At 38.5% G+C, this 13,774-nt stretch overlaps 1 protein-coding gene across 1 annotated transcript in view; it reads right to left on the bottom strand.

The window, feature by feature from the left end:
- Positions 1–13,774, bottom strand: part of LOC131960422 (copine-8) — a 113,047-nt gene that overhangs the window by 86,196 nt on the left and 13,077 nt on the right. The window lies entirely within an intron of this gene.

Here is a 13,774-nt window from a genome sequence, read left to right as displayed (position 1 = left end):
ACTCTTATATGAGGTGTAAAAATACAATAAATACCTAAAATACTGGATATATAGCACAGTTTCAGCCACGACACAGAGGCTTATAACAAATCCAATAGAAGATTGAAAACAAACAGGTTCAGGATGTCAGGAAAGTTTTTAGTTTTTTAGACAGACAGTTTTTTTAGACAGTGTGATGGTTGTGACAACAAGAAAAATATAGAATTTCTCCACCCTAATCCTTTAACACCACACAGAGGGAATGGACTTGGGAAATAAAACAAACCAAAACTAAAAATCTTGTCTGTACTGACAGGTGCAGTGGGCATTTGGAAAACATAGTCACTGTTGAAAGAACACAAGCTTCTCCTCACAGTGTCTTTCTGCTTCTTAATTCCCACAGTGAGCAGAAAGGAGTTGGTTTCAGTTAAACATAGACGAACTAAGCTACACATCCAACATTTGGAAGTCCTTCCTTGGCACATATAAACAGTAGGAGCCCAAACAGTAAGTCTGCAAACAGCTTGCAAGTTCTTCCACCAGAAAACACTATCTTCAAGTTATGGAACTTTTATTCAACTTATATTCAGACTCTTTATTTATAGGTATTCAGATTTATTTTGGCTCCTCATTTCATGCTGGAAAAACACTGCATCTAAAATCATATTCTCTACATTGATACATTGTGCAGCCCACTGTCTGAGCAAACCATTGAGTTTCAGACAAAGAGGACATTAATAAAACGTAAAGAATTTATGTTCCCCTAAAAAGAGGAAGGAGAATGGCTGCGGAAAAGTAAATGGCCTGATATGAAAGTGGCACGAGATCTTATCATTAATTCTGATTTGTGAATAATGAGGTGAATGATGGCGATGATGACGGCACCTAATGGCCCAGAGAGGAGAGGAGAGATTGGGATCACTTACTTGTGAGGTTAAAGCACTCTAGCATGTTAAGGGCCTCGATAAGCATTAAGATCTACTCTCAAATCCAATTCGTTCTATCTATTTAAGGTGCTCTGACATTTCCTGGTTGTAAAAAGGGGCATGGAAATGTGGGTAATGCTTCCCATCATCCTCTCAGTCCTGGGGTTTGTGAAAGGCTGTCAGACAAAGCCTTGGAACCATCGATGGCTGGAGAGCACTCAGGGTGCAAGCTGGTTTTCAGTAACAGCCTCTCCAACTGGAGCCCTTTTTTCCCCATTTCACCTCAGCTATCTCTGTCCTTTTTCTTTGTGTGTGAACTTATCAACACCACCTACTATATGGTATTTTCCTCTCTGTCTCTCTCTTCTATTTGTTCTCCAAACAAGAGCATCTCTACCTAGTCCCTCATGCTTGTTCTTGACTTACTCTACAGTTAACTCCCTCTTTTAGTTGTAAATTGCAGCATAATTTTAATCCACTTTGCACAATGTTTGTGTAGCATTTAGCTCATGTTATATATCCCAGGTCACTAAGGTGTTTCCTTCCATAATCCAAAGACACACACAATTGCACTGCAGACTAAACGATTACCAATAGGTGTAGAACTTGTTTGCAGAACCAACAAGTTCTCCAACATAAACGGCAGAAGTGGTTGTGTGTCAGTACCACAAATTAAAAAAAACCACGGCAGTTTCTGTGGATTTATGTTGTAAAACCACTGACCTTAGGTTTAGGGCAAAGAAAACTTCTGGTAAGGCGTTATAATAGACAGTTTAAACAGTAAATAAATGGACGTGAATGCAGGAAATTAAGTAGTTACAAGGGTCACGACTGCCTCAATTTACGTTAAAAAAAGGTTTCTGTTACGTTCAAAAACGTGATTCGCCTAACTTACGTAAAGAATGTAACTTAAGTTGAAAATGGTTTATTTTTGTTTTCACACGGGACGCAAACACCGATCTCCTGGGTGAAACTCCGCCTCTCATTCTGCCCTTTTAAACTTTGCTTGGCTGTCAATCACTACTATGTCAGCAAGATGGCAGCAACCGCATTACAGCGGATGGGGAAATTCGTAATATAACTTGTTTTTTCCAGCCTGTACACGCAACCTATATTGACGTTTTTGACAGGAGAACAAGCTGGTGAAAACACTGATGGACACAAAAATCCAGTGAAGAAGTTTCCAGTTATGCTTCTGTTTACAGACTTTAAAGCAAAGCCTGACCAAAGACTGTCAATGCTCTTTCAGTATAATGCCAGTTACTACTGCAATTCATTAGTATCAGGACTGCCCTTACCTATAGCTGACTAGTCTTCAATGGAATGAGTAAGAAATGTCCTTGTTCAGCTACTCAGACCTCAATACTGACTCATGCAGCCTTCAAGGAAAAAAATAATTCTATGAATCCTTCCTATAGGTTTTTCCTCTGTGTCATGGATCTCCATTGTTAAAAACACAGGAATGAGCTGCATCTTTGTCTCTTCATGGGTCACATGTTCCTTACTTATGACGAATATAGTTTATTCTGAGTCAATACCACACACGCCGTCTTGCTGCCATAGACACTCACAAGAGCACCAACTGTGGATTCATTTGCTGAGAACAGTCCCTATCATGTGCACTATTTTTACTAGGGCTTCAACTAGCAAATATTTTCATTATCAATTAAGTACTTTCACCATTAAATCGTTATCTCGGTCCCAGGGTGACGTCTTCAAATATACAGTCATGGAATAATTATTAGACCAGTGCTTTCTTCAATTTCTTGTTCATTTTAATGCCTGGTACAACTAAAGGTACATTTGTTTGGACAAATCTAATGATAACAACAAAAATAGCTCATACGAGTTTAATTTAAGACATGATATCTAGCCATTTTCCATGGTTTTATTGATAATAACCAAAATCATCATCAAGAAAACCACCACCAAAATGTCTAGATATCGGCTCTAGAATTAAACTCTCATGAGCTATTTTTGTTTTTATCATAATATTTGTCCAAACAAATGTACCTTTAGTTGTACAAGGCATTAAAATGAACAAGTAATTGAAGAAAACAAGGGTGGTCTAATATTTTTTTTCATGACTGTAGAAAAGACCAAATAACGAGCAGAGCAACTACAACCAGGAAATAGCTGAAAAAATGAATCGATTTTCATGAAAGTTATTTTAACCAACAAACCAACCAATCATCTGAGCTCTGCTCCTGTGCTCCATGTAACATCTATTAAAACTTATAGTCTTGCTGTTTATAGAAATGAAGGAGAAACTATGCATTTGTGGCCAAAATAAAAATGTTTTTTTCTCTGGATGGTACGACTCGATTTGACTCAATTCAATTTGCTCTTTTTGGTTTTAATTTGCAAAAGTTGTGGAGGGTACCTAGTAGTTTTTGTACCACCTTGCTTGAGGTTCCAAACGTACTGAGCTGTAACTACATGGTAGAGTTAAAACACTGCAGACCGCTCACACTGGACTGCAAAACTACACTCTACACTTTGTACACTGTGAAGAATGTTTGATGAACTGCAAAGCTAGATGGCCTGGAATTGATGGACCGCTTTCACCATCTAACACCATCTGAATAAACTTGGGCATCAACAGATGAATGCACACCTGCTGTGGAAAACACACTCCTGTAATAATGTGGCACCATTTGGGCTGGTGGCTCGGAGTCATTTCCCACTCTGTCCCACCACAGTTGGAGATACAGCTGGGGATACAAGTTAAAATACACTTTCTCCCTTTGAGAGAAAATCTGAGGCTCCACACTCTCTGACTGGCTGCCGCTCAAAGCACATCACACATGGTGGCACTCCAAATGGGCTCCTGGGCTCCCCCTGCGCACAACTTGTGTGTGTGTTTGTGAATGTGTGTGGATGTGTGTGTGAGTAAGACACATTTTCAGGATTTCCACTTCAGAGGATAATGTGAATGAGTCATGGCTCTCTCTCTTTTTCTCTCGCTCCTTCCCTCTTTTCATCCAGAGGCAGGCAGCGGAAAGCTAAAAGCTGCCATCCGAGTCACAGAAAGGTCTGCACGAATAAAGGTACCATGCTAAAACGGTCTCTTAGTATTTTTAACAGCGAGTTTCCCAAAAAACACTTAAAAAAAAATAATTGTATGACATTTTAGTCAAATAAAGGCCGTACAATAAATCTCTTACTATGAACACATGAATATGTCAATGAAGCAATCAGTTATGGCAACAAGCAATAGAATCCAACAAATATTGATTTCTTCAGTTAATTTCCCTGAGGCTTTTGACTCTGCCTCTTTTCTCTTTCATTCTTCTCCACAAAAACACCACCTTTAACATTTCTGCTGGCTTTCCCCTGTCACACAAAAACACTTTATATCTCCTTTTCTTTACCTTATTATTATTAATTTTTTTTTATTATTAATTTTATAATATTATCTGTTACCACATCTACATCTAAACCATATCCAAATCAACAAACTTATATTAAACCCAAAGTGAATCATTCAGCCTCACCAGGGTTGACTATATTTATCTATCTATAAATATGACGATTCTGGGCAGTATAAATGTTTATATATATATATATATATATATATATATATATATATATATATAAAGGGTTTAAAAATATGCAGCCTGTGACAATTTAGACATAAAACAATGTTTTTTTCTGCCAAAGGACACATCATATGGCAGCACCCTTTTCAAGCCTTCACCTGTACAGCTTTTAAGGCAATTAGCGAGAAAGAACAGAGACCACGCATGACGCGAAGCACCTCCATTAGGTGATTACGAAGTTGAAGACATAAATACCCACATTTTACCGAGAAGTGCATTCACTGTTCACATAAGTTTGATATCAAGGCATGTGATGAAATAATGATGTGGAATGATGAGTTCAGTTAAGTTAAGCTATTATTATTTATATATTTATTTATTATTTCTAAGGATAGAAATTCAATGTCTTCTAATTTTGTAAGAATTCCTCTACGCTTTTAGTCAAATTTGAAGATATAATGCACAAGGACTTAGGCATGTACCCATGCCTTAATGTCTCATATACATTCATGCACAGGAATGATCCATATAAGGGAAGCCAATGGCTTACAGTTTACAAAGTGTCCAAAATACGTGCTGGATTAAGTTAAAAAAAAAAATTAATTGCACGACACTTTTTATACAGAGAAGCTTCTCATGTTTTTCTAAATCCATTTCTGGCAAACTATGTACAGCACCACAGTAAATATAACACCTTTAATTAATAATGTGATTAGTGTCATTAATATACGGTTTAGATTAACTGAAGCAAAGTATCTCTTTATGGGTTGAGAAAAATGTCTCAAAACTCACACAATCATGGCTAGATATATCAGGGACTCAAAAATGTCTTATATGTAGTATATCACAGGTAAAACTGAATTGAACATCTTCGATAACTTATTTTATTATTGAATGAAATGGAATCTACTGTATATGTACAGCAAAAGAGAGAGAGAGAGAAATTGGGGCTTCACCTGCTATACTTACTGAACTATTTACATTTTTACAACTTCTATTTACCTCCTCTCTTGTCCTCTCCTCTCTGTTCAACTTATTTGCTGAATTTTTTGTTACATTACTGTTGGTCTCAGTCGAGTCTTTCTTGGCTTCCCAGTTGCACTGAGGAGCACACAATTTAATGTTTTTACAGGATCTGGTTAGTGCAAATGGTGTATTATTGGCAACATTTTAAATGAATGAGAATATTTTCTGCAAAATGGAGACTATTCATGTACAGTTTTACTTTACTTCTTTATATTTAACTCTCCACTCTACAGTATAATTCGCACATAAACAAGCAAAATACAATACAAACAACACCAACACACTCAGCAACCACCAGATACGACAGCGCTGATCTCAGATCTGATCAATGCGACTACTTTGCTGTCAAACTATGCTTCCTTCCCCCTGGGGGCAACTAATACACGTACAGTTCACTGTCATCCTTGCTATGTCTCTGACGCATCATCTCTGACAGCTGTCAATCACAGCAACAGGAAGTGAAATGTGACACCAGATGGGCGGGATACACACAAACACGATCTATCATGCTCATTTGCTTTCTCAATCTCCCTCTGAGGGAGTTAATAAAAGAGGAAAGAATGGAGAAGAAAAATAACAAACAGGGACAATAGACAGACAAGAAGAGGTACATAAAGAGACAGACAGAGAGACGGTGAGGCAGCATCTCACTGATATGACAACTCTGTAATTATGTCAAATGCCTGGTTTTCTCCCACACACACACACAAACTGGAAGACACACATCTGTGTGTTTGCTCATCGGGGAGAATCACACGATAACGGCAGAATGGGGACGGTAGCCATGGCAACTACTGACAGCCAATTGGGACCACTTGACTGACTTGACTGACAGTCGTGTGCGTGCGTGTTTCTTCATCCGACCCAACAAGATGGGATTCCATCAGTGTGTGTGACTCTCACCTTTTCACCTCAGTTTCCCTCTCTGGCTTCCTTATCCCTCGTTTCCTCTTCCCCTGATCTATTTCCTCTTTTCCCTTCATCTCTCCTCCTTTCCTTCTCTCTCATCTTCTGTTTATCCCTCTCTCCTTTCCCCCTTTTCCTCTCCTCCCCTCCTGTTTTTGATATAATGAATGCCATGCCTCTCGGACGGGCTTGAGAGGCCATGTCCCTGACTGTATGCTACCTGGACTACACAACAGCAAAACCATCCCCCCGGACCCTCACAACCCTCTCCTCCGCTACAGAAATAAATTGGGTTTTTAGCCCACTGTAGGAGGAGAGGAGAGGAGAGGAGAGGAGAGGAGAGGAGAGGAGAGGAGAGGAGAGGAGAGGAGAGGAGAGGAGAGGAGAGGAGAGGAGAGGAGAGGAGAGGAGAGGAGAGGAGAGGAGATAAAGCAGAACTAAAGTACAGGTGTTGAGTGAAAGAGTTGCTCGCTGAGGAAGAAGAGGCATGCAGTCTGATTAACCACCAACTGTGTCTGAAACGGAAGCTCTTTTTTGTGTGGGTTTGAGACTGTGTCTAAAGCTGCTCTATTTCTGTCGTTATGGACTCTATTTGGAGCCCAGGCTAAACAAATGGCAGAAAGAAAGAGAGAAAAGTTGAGTGTGAAAGAGAGGAGGGGGGGTTAATAGCTACAGAACATGGTGACACAGAGTATAGAGGCTGTGGATTATTTTTTTGGGTTATAAATTGAGCTAGATTTATTGTGGTGGTAGCCACTGCTGCCAATATAATTAATCATACTGTAAAGGAAAGCCTGCCAAGATCTCATTTAATGAGTGACGTCATCAACATTAATTTCTTTTCAGCTTTTTAACTCAGTCACCCAAAGTCTTTTTTTTGCCTTTACTACTCTTCTTCTGTGCAGAAATGTACAGAAAGGCCATGTGATGTAACACATCTTGTTTTCATTCACTCTGTAGTTATGGTTGGTTAGTTGTCCTTCGATAAGTTCATTCAATATGATGTTTTGCTCTTGATAATAGGTTTTTGTTCAGTCTCAGTAAGTTCTAAATAGTATTAGCTTAGAGATGGTGATTGAAAATAATTAAGTATATCGTAAAACATGAGATTTCAGGTCTTTTTTTTATTATAAAGCCAGACTGTTCTCCCCTTAGAAATGACTTAATAGGTCGTTTGTATACAGGCAGCAAAATACAAACAATTTTTAGGTTTCAGACTGTCCTCCCCTGCCCTCTAGCAGCCATAATAATTATGAATGATGGCACAGGCAAAGTTTAAAGTGCAAAACTTTCACTCTGAGCAGGCAAGAGTGGTGGTGGATTGGTCGGAGAAGGCATTTATGTCCCATGTTAAAACAAAAATAAACAACGTGATCTAACATCACTTCATGTCTTTAGGTGACAATGTAACTTCCAGGTGTCACGTCATCCTCGTAACTACTTCATTTCCAGCATTCACATGCATCCATTTACTTTTTAAACTGTCTTTTAGAGCACCTTACCAAGAACTTTTTTGACCTAAACCTAGAAGTGGTTTTGTAGCCTAAATTCAAGAAACGCTTTGCTCTGAACCAGCAAAACGCTCATATGGGTCATTTTGACAAACACTCATATGGGTTGTTTTGGGTGGTAATGACAGACGACCAATTCTGTCATTTAGGTTAGAGATCTTGTTGGTTAAAGCAGGTCTAGGTGCTATTTAAATACTGTGAAAATATCCCAACGATCAAGCCACAAAGGAATGACACAGCCTATATTCAGAAACTCTGCCATTAAATGAGCCGTCAGGACTTCTGTAAAGTTGTGATGTAACAACTATACCATGATGAGTAGAAAGTGCCCCTGAAGTCCCTTTACAGTCATTCCCCGGCTGTAATGAAGGTGCAGAGTGCACAAATGCGTAAGATCCAGAAACTTTTTTTTTTTGAACATTTAAGCATGTAAACATGTTCTAGTAGAAACCCAAAAATACAAGTATGAACCTGAAATGAGCTTTAATACATCCCGTTTAAGTACAATTATAAGGTCATTTTATTATTTCCATTTTATGAAATTTTAACTCCACTAAATTAATTTTACAGCCTTTTCAGATCATCATAAATAATTAACCCTGTGGTTCCCAACCTCTTTGGCTTGTGACCCCTTAAAATAAGTCTAGTTGCATCCCCTTTTCACCTTTCAGATGTCTATGAGTTGTTAGCAATTTGTTGGCAGGGATTTGCCCTCTAAACCTCTTGTCATTTAAATAATAGTTTGAGGCCAAAAGCGGTCAAATTATCCAATAAGGAAAACATTAGAGAAAAGTACAAAAAAGGAATACAAATTTGCAGTTGTTTTTTTTCCTTTTATACTCATCCCATAACCACTCTAATTTATCTTGTGACCGTTATACTTTACTTAAGCAACGGATCGGAAAATTCTTTATGTAGAGAGCACTTCATGTCAGCATCCAATCTGTATAGTGAAAAGATGTGACAGCACACTAAATTGCTTGTTCTGGGCTCAGCAGAAGCCCAATATGCAAAAATTGCTTTGAGCATCAGCTGAGTTACCTGAGATGACCTATCGTTTGTATCAGTATACTTTTGAATGCCTGCCAATATCATTTAAACTAACGCTGTATTCATGTTGCTATAGGTTAATGTAGCTTTATAAATGATGCTTTATCTGGGCTGTTGCACATTGTTTACCAAGGAAAGAAACTTCATCATCATAATTGAACCAGTTATCCAAATCTGTGCCATCAACTGACATTTATTCTAATGGCTGGTTTTCATCCAAACATTTAATCTGATATTTTTTTGACACAGATATGCATCACTCTGGTTCCTCCCCCAGCTGTTAGATACCTGGAACTTGCTGCTCTCCAGCAGATACATGCTGTGCTGCTGTCTTTTCATCGCATTTCTTCTGCTTCACCTCTGCTCCGTCAAACCTCCTCTGTCCCTACTTGAGCTTTTCACACGCCTCCAGTTATATTCCACTGCTTTTACACCATTACTCTTTGCTATTACTACAGTATTTTTTTTATTTAAAAGTCTGCCCATCTCCTCTCCCGTTTCCTGCTGTCCTCTTCTCAGGGGAAAAGGGGTTTTCTCAGAGATAATTCCTGTCTTCTGTTTGACTTCTTCTGTCTGTCTTCACCCTCCTCCTGTCTCTTTCTATCTGTCTGTCTGTTTGTCTCTCCGTTTGACTGTGACCTGAATAGGCTCTGTGGAAACTACACCATCTCACTGAACTAGATACATTTACACACATGTAGATAAATGTGGAGAACCACATGCAGCAACCTGTATACGGGCTAATGATTTTCCAGGTCAACTACCCCAATGTCCACCACATCCCGCATACACACAAACAAACTATTGCTTCCATACTGCCTTACGATATGGGTAGCTCCAGTAGAACAGATTTAATAAACCTATTCAATGAACAGGAAAAATAAGCCACACATGGAAAAAAACAGCAAGGCTAAAGATAACGCAGGGTAGAAAACAAAGAGACTACTTTGGCTGTGGTGACTAATCTGAAATTAGAGTCCATGTGTGACTGCAAACACCAGCTAGGAAAGAACCAGAACGACACGCTGAGAGAGCCGCAGTTTGTACAACCTAGTGGAAATATTTAGTGTATTGTTTGTGAATGACATGTGATAACTGCCCCCACCATCACTGAATACACAAACAAACCTGCCGTGGCTGCTATAAATGGGAGAGCTGCAGTGTCAATAGGAAAATGAATATCTTGAAAGATTAAATGCCGTCAGAATGGAAAATAATCTGTATGACATGGCATAGCAATCAGTCAGTTGCCTAAATAAAGCGAGAATGTATTTCCTGGTGTATATACTGTATTTACCTTATAGCCTGATAGCATACAACAATCTAAATACCTAGGGTGTAATCCAAAAAGCATTCATTAGTGGAGGTTTACTTTGGGTCGTAATCAAATCCTGGATGGATATTAGTTTGTTACTCAGAATCTAATTTAGAGCCCGACAGATATATTGGTTAACAGATATTATCGGCCGATATTGGCACCTGTATATATCCTGTCCAATATGTATTTTTGTATTTTATACACAATATATAAAGCAGAAAATGTTGCTTGGCATGATTTAAAAATGGTGTTACTTTTTTTTTTTTTTTTTTTTTAACAGTCAACAGGACTGATGTTTATATATTACTGTTATTAGTGTTTCCTTAATTCCTCAGTTATGATTTATAGAAATGGCTGACAAAGTTATACATTGTTTGGATAATTTATAATAATGTAAAGAAATGTCAAAAATTATTTAATTAAGTTTTATGTTTGAGAAGCTCTTTGGGCACTTTTGCTGAGTGGTGAAGAATCAGTCCACAATCAACATTTAAAAAATTGACGATATCGGCCACCATATTGGTTAGCAATTAATATTCGCTCTCTAAAATAAGTATCAGCATCGGTCTCAAAAATCCCATATCGGTTGTGCTCTAATCTTAAGTGACTTTGGCTTTTATGCACTATTATTACTTTCTTTGACCGTTGAAGAATAAAACTGTCTCTGTGACTGTGCAGCTGTCCGTTTGTGACAGCTGTCCCACTAAAATATTATTGCACGCCATTTGTAATCTCAGTCTAAATTGTAAAAATCAGTTTGAAGCCTTGGACATGTAAGCTCAAAGAATAATTATCTCTTGAATGAGACTGCATTTAAAGCTGCTGTGATCCTTTTGTATACATCTGGCTGCTCTCTTTCCACTCTGACATTGTGACATAGCTCATCAATCACACTGGCTTAGACCTTAGTCACACAGAAGTGTCCTGACTCATAACTAGGGGAGTGACGAGATCTCGTGCCACGAGATTAAACTTGACGATATTTCTCGTCGCGTTAAAAATCTGTATGCGAGATTTGTGAGCTATCCAAACTTCTATTTGTGAGCTTTTGTAAAAGGAAAAGAAGAAGAGGAGGAGAAGGAGGGGAAGCAGCAAGCAGCCAGAATGACGTTGCAGGGGCTGGCGGCTCATTAAGAAGAGTAAGAACAAATTGAAGCGGCACAGTCCTCTTGCAGCAGTCTCTCCCAGCTGCAGAGCCGGAGTCTAACAGTTTGCTCTGTAGCAGTACAGTGTGTATGTGCTGCTGCTGCAGGAGGTGTTCACTTAGCAATCTCTCTGTTTGTTTACAACAAGCACCGGACACTCTGTGCACAGTTAGCGATGCTGGTTAATTCAAGATCGTTATGTTTATGATCAGCGGAGACGCTGTGCATAATTAGCCATGCTGCCTTGTTTTGATCAGCTGCTGATAGGGGTGCACCGATCGGTCAACGATTTCCTTAATTTTGTGGGATCGGCGATCGGCCGATTCTTTTACGTCAAACCGATCTTATCAAAGGTCTTATCTCTCAAAGGTCTGAAAGTGCGTCTGCACGTACGCATACTTCTACTACTATAACGAAAAACTCAGGACATTTTATTTATGGTTGCAGATCTTTTGTTAGTTTGTCCCGTAAATTGTTGCTATTTATTTTAAGTTCAATATTTTATTAACTACCTCAGACATTGTGATTTCCTTTATTTGTTATTATTTATTTTATTTGCTTTTTAAAAATCTGTGATCGGTGATCGGCCAGAAAATTGCAATCGGTGCACCCCTATTAATATTGTGCACAGTTAGCGAAAGCGGCCACAGTTGCTTCTCCCATGTTTAATCCACCGCTTATGTGATCACGGTCAAAACTGTCGCTAAGCGATTTCGCGATGATCGAAAACCATACGTTACCTCCGGAGTCTTGTAAATCCATCTGGGGGCTTTTGTTGTAACGCAGAGTGAGCAGACATTTGAGAGGGAGACTTTCCCAGTGGCCACCCTTCCCCCTAAAGAAAACACGGCTTATATTGTTTGCACTTGAAAAAAAGAAAGAAATATTTAATTTTATTTCTTTTATTTTAACTTTTATAAATTTTAGTTTTAATTTGTGGAGGAAGAAGTTTATTAAAAGCTCATGCTTACATCATGCATGTAAAGAGTTATAATAAAACATTTCAAATGCATGTGAAAGGTTAAATAAAAGTCTGTTGGTCCAGTCATATATTGTGTCATTGTAGTTTTCTTGTTGTTGTCGTTCTTGTGAACCCAATATCGTGTCTCGTTCGTCTCGTGAGCTGCGTGTATCGTCACACCCCTACTCATAACACATCTATATTTAATAAAAACACGGATCCAGTCTCAGCCTAACGCAGCAGGTGGGACACAGATCGAACAGTCACTTCAAAGACGTCTTTTCTGTTCCCTTAGCTTCCAGTTTGAACTACCAAATTGCTCTTTAGGTGCTAGTGTGACAATGATCTTCATCATCACCCTTCATTTCTCCTAAAGTGGCTTCTTCTAAAGTTTACAAGGAAACACTCAGAATTGAGTAATTTCATAATAAAAAATATGACTCATTTCTCAGGAGAATTAACAGAGCCAACGCTGAGAAACCTGCTTCCCCTCTGAGGTACAGACCTGCCAATCAGCTGAAAGCAGCTAAGAGCTGCAAAAAGCTGCAGACTGGAGTGTTGATGCTGAGGGGGCCCGGCAGTACAAGAAACCCTTTCACCATACTGGGAGTCCACTCATTAAATGTTAATACCAACAATACTGTTAAATGGAGTTTTGAGGGCTTGCTACGGAGACTGTAAGGCTGGGTATCGTTTAAAAAATGATGATATCATCACCAATACCAGTACCCTTATAATAATAATACCGATACAGTACTTCATTTGATACCTTTTTTCTACTTCAATCAATGTCCATCATGTAAATAGAAGCATTCACCTGCAAAAAAACACCAATACTATCCCATCCAAATTATTTTTACATGAATACATCACACACTGAACTGCTGTCAAATATACCACGCTCAAATTCCCCACACTACAGACTGTGGGTTGTATAGCTGCTGTGGAAGTAGGCCAATCACACGTTGCGATAAATCATAGAATGCTTGTGCTGATTGGCTGCGAGCAAAACCATAAAAATAGGGTTTTTTTCTAATATATGTAGAGAAAGCATGGAAGGCAGGTAGGCCTGTCACAATAATTATTTTTGTAAGACGATATATTGACCCAGGAATGAATGACAATCAATGATATTGTCATTTTAAGATCAATTTATGTTAGTGATATAATAATGCAAGTACACACCTTTCAAAGAATCTAAGAAAATATCCAGACTAGCTTGAGAAAAGAGAAATGTTTTCCTTTCATCCATTAAAACATCCAATAAAAAATATTTTAAATCTGATATCATGTCACATTTCACACATTCTGACTTCAATTCACATGTTTTTCAGTCGGAATGTTAAACATGCTGTTTTACCTGACCCATACTGTATTGCTGTGCATTTACATTTAAATGGAGGTCTGATT

The sequence above is a fragment of the Centropristis striata genome, chromosome 22, assembly GCF_030273125.1.
Source record: "Centropristis striata isolate RG_2023a ecotype Rhode Island chromosome 22, C.striata_1.0, whole genome shotgun sequence".
NCBI lineage: Eukaryota > Metazoa > Chordata > Actinopteri > Perciformes > Serranidae > Centropristis > Centropristis striata.
This window is presented reverse-complemented; position numbering and strand designations above follow the sequence as displayed.